Genomic DNA, 6,071 nt, shown 5'->3' with positions numbered 1-6,071 from the left:
GGTAGTAGTAGTGGTACATGTAGTAGTAGTGGTACATGTAGGAGTAGTAGTAGTAGCAGTGGTACATGTAGGAGTAGTGGTAGTAGTAGTGGTACATGTAGGAGTGGTATTAGTAGTGGTACATGTAGTAGCAGTGGTACATGTAGGAGTAGTGGTAGTAGCAGTGGTACATGTAGAAGTAGTGGTGGTAGTAGTAGTGGTACATGTAGGAGTAGTGGTAGTAGTAGCAGTGGTACATGTAGGAGTAGTGGTAGTAGTAGTGGTACATGTAGTAGTAGTGGTACATGTAGGAGTAGTAGTAGTAGCAGTGGTACATATAGAAGTAGTGGTGGTAGTAGCAGTGGTACATGTAGGAGTAGTAGTAGTAGTAGCAGTGGTACATGTAGGAGTAGTGGTAGTAGTGGTACATGTAGGAGTAGTGGTAGTAGCAGTGGTACATGTAGAAGTAGTGGTGGTAGTAGCAGTGGTACATGTAGGAGTAGTGGTAGTAGCAGTGGTACATGTAGGAGTAGTGGTAGTAGCAGTGGTACATGTAGGAGTAGTAGTAGTAGCAGTGGTACATGTAGGAGTAGTGGTAGTAGCAGTGGTACATGTAGGAGGAGTAGTAGTAGCAGTGGTACATGTAGGAGTAGTGGTAGTAGTAGCAGTGGTACATGTAGAAGTAGTGGTGGTAGTAGCAGTGGTACATGTAGGAGTAGTAGTAGTAGCAGTGGTACATGTAGGAGTAGTGGTAGTAGTAGTGGTACATGTAGGAGTGGTAGTAGTAGTGGTACATGTAGTAGTAGTGGTACATGTAGGAGTAGTAGTAGTAGCAGTGGTACATGTAGGAGTAGTGGTAGTAGTAGTGGTACATGTAGGAGTGGTAGTAGTAGTGGTACATGTAGTAGTAGTGGTACATGTAGGAGTAGTAGTAGTAGCAGTGGTACATGTAGAAGTAGTGGTGGTAGTAGCAGTGGTACATGTAGGAGTAGTAGTAGTAGTAGCAGTGGTACATGTAGGAGTAGTGGTAGTAGTAGTGGTACATGTAGGAGTAGTGGTACATGTAGGAGTAGTAGCAGTGGTACATGTAGGAGTAGTGGTAGTAGTAGTGGTACATGTAGGAGTAGTGATAGTAGTAGTGGTACATGTAGGAGTGGTAGTAGTAGTGGTACATGTAGGAGTAGTAGCAGTGGTACATGTAGGAGTAGTGGTATTAGTAGTGGTACATGTAGTAGTAGTGGTACATGTAGGAGTAGTAGCAGTGGTACATGTAGGAGTAGTGGTAGTAGTAGTGGTACATGTAGGAGTAGTGATAGTAGTAGTGGTACATGTAGGAGTGGTAGTAGTAGTGGTACATGTAGGAGTAGTAGTAGTAGCAGTGGTACATGTAGGAGTAGTGGTAGTAGTAGTGGTACATGTAGGAGTAGTGGTAGTAGTAGTGGTATATGTAGGAGTAGTAGTAGTGGTAGTAGTGGTACATGTAGGAGTAGTAGTAGTAGTAGTAGTAGTGGTACATGTAGGAGGAGTAGTAGTAGCAGTGATAATGTAGGAGTAGTAGTAGTAGTGGTACATGTAGGAGTAGTAGTAGTAGTAGTGGTGGTACATGTAGGAGGAGTAGTAGTAGCAGTGGTACATGTAGGAGTAGTAGTAGTAGTAGTAGTGGTACATGTAGGAGTAGTAGTAGTAGTAGTGGTACATGTAGGAGTAGTAGTAGTGGTGGTACATGTAGGAGTAGTGGTAGTAGTAGTGTTACATGTAGTAGTAGTGGTAGTAGTAGTGGTACATGTAGGAGTAGTGGTAGTAGCAGTGGTACATGTAGGAGTAGTAGTAGTAATGGTACATGTAGGAGTAGTAGTAGTGGTGGTACATGTAGGAGTAGTAGTAGTAGTAGTGGTACATGTAGGAGTAGTGGTAGTAGTAGTGGTACATGTAGGAGAAGTGGTAGTAGCAGTGGTACATGTAGGAGTAGTAGTAGTAGTAGTGGTACATGTAGGAGTAGTAGTAGTAGTAGCAGTGGTACATGTAGGAGTAGTAGTAGTAGTAGTGGTACATGTAGTAGTAGTGGTAGTAGTAGTGGTACATGTAGGAGTAGTGGTAGTAGCAGTGGTACATGTAGGAGTAGTGGTAGTGGCAGTGGTACATGTAGGAGTAGTGGTAGTAGTAGTAGTACATGTAGGAGTAGTAGTAGTAGTAGTAGTAGTGGTACATGTAGGAGTAGTAGTAGTGGTACATGTAGGAGTAGTAGTAGTAGTAGTAGTGGTACATGTAGGAGTAGTAGTAGTAGTAGTGGTACATGTAGGAGTAGTAGTAGTGGTACATGTAGGAGTAGTAGTAGTAGTAGTGGTACATGTAGTAGGAGTAGTAGTAGTAGTGGTACATGTAGGAGTAGTAGTAGTGGTACATGTAGGAGTAGTAGTAGTAGTGGTACATGTAGGAGTAGTAGTAGTGGTACATGTAGGAGTAGTAGTAGTGGTACATGTAGGAGTAGTAGTAGTAGTAGTAGTGGTACATGTAGTAGGAGTAGTAGTAGTAGTGGTACATGTAGGAGTAGTAGTAGTGGTACATGTAGGAGTAGTAGTAGTAGTAGTGGTACATGTAGGAGTAGTAGTAGTAGTAGTGGTACATGTAGTAGGAGTAGTAGTAGTAGTGGTACATGTAGGAGTAGTAGTAGTAGTGGTACATGTAGGAGTAGTAGTAGTAGTGGTACATGTAGTAGGAGTAGTAGTAGTCGTGGTACATGTAGGAGTAGTAGTAGTAGTAGTGGTACATGTAGTAGGAGTAGTAGTAGTAGTGGTACATGTAGGAGTAGTAGTAGTGGTACATGTAGTAGGAGTAGTAGTAGTAGTGGTACATGTAGGAGTAGTAGTAGTGGTAGTGGTACATGTAGGAGTAGTAGTAGTAGTGGTACATGTAGGAGTAGTAGTAGTAGTAGTGGTACATGTAGGAGTAGTAGTAGTAGTGGTACATGTAGGAGTAGTAGTAGTAGTGGTACATGTAGGAGTAGTAGTAGTAGTGGTACATGTAGTAGTAGTAGTGGTACATGTAGTAGTAGTAGTGATACATGTAGGAGTAGTAGTAGTAGTGGTACATGTAGGAGTAGTAGTAGTAGTAGTGGTACATGTAGGAGTAGTGGTAGTAGTAGTGGTACATGTAGTAGGAGTAGTAGTAGTAGTGGTACATGTAGGAGTAGTAGTAGTAGTGGTACATGTAGGAGTAGTAGTAGTAGTGGTACATGTAGGAGTAGTAGTAGCAGTGGTACATGTAGGAGTAGTAGTAGTGGTACATGTAGTAGTAGTGGTACATGTAGGAGTAGTAGTAGTGGTACATGTAGTAGTAGTGGTACATGTAGGAGTAGTAGTAGCAGTGGTACATGTAGGAGTAGTAGTAGTAGTAGTAGTGGTACATGTAGGAGTAGTAGTAGCAGTGGTACATGTAGGAGTAGTAGTAGTGGTACATGTAGTAGTAGTGGTACATGTAGGAGTAGTAGTAGTGGTACATGTAGTAGTAGTGGTACATGTAGGAGTAGTAGTAGTAGTGGTACATGTAGGAGTAGTAGTAGTAGTGGTACATGTAGTAGTAGTAGTGGTACATGTAGGAGTAGTAGTAGTAGTGGTACATGTAGGAGTAGTAGTAGTAGTAGTAGTAGTGGTACATGTAGTTGTAGTGGTAGTAGTAGTGGTACATGTAGTAGGAGTAGTAGTAGTAGTGGTACATGTAGGAGTAGTAGTAGTAGTGGTACATGTAGGAGTAGTAGTAGTAGTGGTACATGTAGGAGTAGTAGTAGCAGTGGTACATGTAGGAGTAGTAGTAGTGGTACATGTAGTAGTAGTGGTACATGTAGGAGTAGTAGTAGTGGTACATGTAGTAGTAGTGGTACATGTAGGAGTAGTAGTAGTAGTGGTACATGTAGTAGTAGTGGTACATGTAGGAGTAGTAGTAGCAGTGGTACATGTTGGAGTAGTAGTAGTGGTACATGTAGTAGTAGTGGTACATGTAGGAGTAGTGGTACATGTAGGAGTAGTAGTAGCAGTGGTACATGTAGGAGTAGTAGTAGCAGTGGTACATGTAGGAGTAGTAGTAGCAGTGGTACATGTAGGAGTATCTTGGTATCCGTAGTAGCAGTCCTAGCAGTAGTAGTATAGTAGTATCAGTAGTACTGGAAGAGGTAGTTGTAGTATTTGTAGCTGTAGTAGTTGTCTTCCTAGTAGTGATAGAGGTAGTATTAGTATTAGTGATAGTGATAACAGTATCATTGGTAGTAGTAGCGGCAGTAGTGGGAGTAGTTGTACTACTGGTGGTGGTAGTAGTAGTATTGGTAGTTCCCCCAGAGATCCCGTCTTTGCTCCCCCAGCACCGGTCCCAGGAGAAATAGAAAATAAAGGAATAGAATAGAAAAAAACTATAGAAAAGAAGAATAGAATATAATAAAATAGGAAATGAATAGAATAAAAAATAAAGGAATAGAAAAGAGTAGAATAGAATCGAGCCGTCTTTTGAATATCGAAACAATACTATAGAATAGAATAGACAATGAATACTATAGAATAGAATAGACAATGAATACTATAGAATAGAATAGACAATGAATACTATAGAATAGAATAGACAATACTATAGAATAGAATAGATAATGAATACTATAGAATAGACAATACTATAGAACAGAATAGACAATGAATACTATAGAATAGAATAGACAATGAATACTATAGAATAGAATAGACAATGAATACTATAGAATAGACAATACTATAGAATAGAATAGACAATACTATAGAATAGAATAGACAATGAATACTATAGAACAGAATAGACAATGAATACTATAGAATAGAATAGACAATGAATACTATAGAATAGAATAGACAATACTATAGAATAGAATAGACAATGAATACTATAGAATAGAATAGACAATGAATACTATAGAATAGACAATACTATAGAATAGAATAGACAATACTATAGAATAGAATAGACAATGAATACTATAGAACAGAATAGACAATGAATACTATAGAATAGAATAGACAATGAATACTATAGAATAGACAATACTATAGAATAGAATAGAATAGACAATACTATAGAATAGAATAGACAATGAATACTATAGAACAGAATAGACAATGAATACTATAGAATAGACAATACTATAGAATAGAATAGACAATGAATACTATAGAATAGACAATACTATAGAATAGAATAGACAATGAATACTATAGAACAGAATAGACAATGAATACTATAGAATAGAATAGACAATGAATACTATAGAACAGAATAGACAATGAATACTATAGAACAGAATAGACAATACTATAGAATAGAATAGACAATGAATACTATAGAATAGAATAGACAATGAATACTATAGAACAGAATAGACAATACTATAGAATAGAATAGACAATGAATACTATAGAACAGAATAGACAATACTATAGAATAGAATAGACAATGAATACTATAGAACAGAATAGACAATACTATAGAATAGAATAGACAATGAATACTATAGAACAGAATAGACAATACTATAGAATAGAATAGACAATGAATACTATAGAATAGACAATACTATAGAACAGAATAGACAATAAAGGACTAGAATAGGAGAGAATAGGATAGCATATAACAGAGTGACCGTCTTCCGAATTGAGAATTGTGAATAGAATAGATTCTGATTGGACGGCCGATTGGCCTCCATTCCACTGATTTCAGAAAACTCGAATCGAATTGGAGACACAAATGACCGAATCTAAACCAAATCTGAAAGTGAATAAAACGAAGCAAAATTATTTGAATAACGAATCGAATTTCTTCTTTCTGCTCGTCTGATTGTCGCCCAATTGCTCAGTTTTGGGGAAAACAGACTCCCCTAGGTCTCTGTGGTTCTCTAGGCAATGCTGGCAGATCATGGCTGGTGGGAGGGGCTTCCTGAAAACATCGCAGTCTCCCTACCTCAGGAGAGCTCAGCCCTGATACAACCAGTGGGAGGAGTTATACAAATATCGAAATGCCTTGATAGGTAGGCGTCAGTCTAGAGGAGTGGGTGGTCCTAGGCAGGCTGTATTTGCATAGGTAAC

Source organism: Staurois parvus, unplaced genomic scaffold (genome assembly GCF_062004578.1).
Source record: "Staurois parvus isolate SC_StPar_1 unplaced genomic scaffold, SC_StPar_1.0 ptg002096l, whole genome shotgun sequence".
In the NCBI taxonomy this organism is placed as follows: domain Eukaryota; kingdom Metazoa; phylum Chordata; class Amphibia; order Anura; family Ranidae; genus Staurois; species Staurois parvus.
Note: the sequence above shows the minus strand (reverse complement) of the source record.